Source organism: Fragaria vesca, linkage group LG7, assembly GCF_000184155.1.
Source record: "Fragaria vesca subsp. vesca linkage group LG7, FraVesHawaii_1.0, whole genome shotgun sequence".
Lineage (NCBI taxonomy): Eukaryota > Viridiplantae > Streptophyta > Magnoliopsida > Rosales > Rosaceae > Fragaria > Fragaria vesca.
In genome coordinates, this window is record NC_020497.1 from 17,209,101 (window position 1) to 17,210,411 (window position 1,311).

Consider the following 1,311-nt stretch of genomic DNA (forward strand, 5'->3'; position numbering starts at 1 on the left):
TGGCAAACATCCAACTAGTTTAGGGGCAAAACCCTAATACATATTAATTAACAACTGATTAGTGAGCACGTGCGTCTCACATGTGGAAAGATCCACTTCGACAATTACTTGAAACGGTGCGCTTCAAGGTCGTTCTCCTGGTCTCTCTGCTAGGAAGATCATAACAAGAAGACTTTGACTCTCAGACCAAAAAAAAAAAAAAAAGACTCTGACTCAATCATCACCCAAGTCTGTCAGTAATGGAGTAATAGGTGGCAGAGCTGTAGGTGAGTAATGGTATTTTCATTTTTTTAAAATGGGTTTAGCCTAACTCGTACATGATGTTTTTGTCAGAACGTTTTTCTATCATGAATCATAATTACAAAGAGCAGACTGAGATGTGTCTTAGAAATGATATGTTCAAACATTCTTTAGCAGTTTAGCATACGAGCATATTTGTCAATTAATTTGAATCGGTAGAGATCGGATTCTGGTCTAGCGAAAAGCACATATCATTCCATCAAAAAGTTTTTTTTAGTTTTTTTTCTTTTTGGAAGAACTAGCTGCAGCCACCCATGACTTCGCAAGTGATGCAATGCTAGGTCGAGGAGGGTCTGGACAGGTTTCACGAGGAGTCGTAAAAAGTTAGGTTGCGATGTTGCTTTGGAGAGGACTTATGCACAATGTGATCATATCTACTTTGATAAAAAAAGTTTAAATCATTAGACGCTTAATACATAGAAATGTGGTGCAATTCATCAGATGGTGTCATGGTCAAGGCGAATGCTTGCTTCTTTACCAACACATGCCTTGACACACATCCATTTGGGGGAAGGAATCCTCTCAGTGGGATGTTGGTTCACAATAGCTTCAGGCTTGGCCTCGGCTTTTCAGTACCTATACAAATATGCAGGACTGTGCTTTACAGGTACATCAAGCTAATGTGGTGTTGGAAAATGATTTCAACACTAGGCTTGGCGACGATGTTGAAGACTGATAGAATGGCTGTGCTAGGCAATTTAGGCTACGTCGCACAAGAGTATGCAAACCAAGGGAAAGCCAGTAAAGAATCGGACATGTTTAGCTTTGGAGATTTAACCTTGGAAAATGGGTGGAGGAAGAACTTGCAAGGATGGAGGATATCACCCGATGCATATTAGTCCGAGCCAATTAGAGCTAGACAAATTGTACCTGTGGTAGATAGAAATCAAAACCCATCCAAAGCAAGCAACATAATCTTGCAGTTACCTTTCTCTTGTTGTAGGAACATCAAGAGTTTTCCCACTACTGGCCATGGAAACCTACCGTGCATCAAGAGCCCACTTTCCTTCC

At 40.7% G+C, this 1,311-nt stretch overlaps 1 pseudogene across 1 annotated transcript in view; it reads right to left on the reverse strand.

Moving 5' to 3' along the window:
* Positions 1-1,311, reverse strand: part of LOC101309408 — a 16,234-nt pseudogene that overhangs the window by 10,275 nt on the left and 4,648 nt on the right. The gene's annotated exons all lie outside the window — the stretch shown is intronic.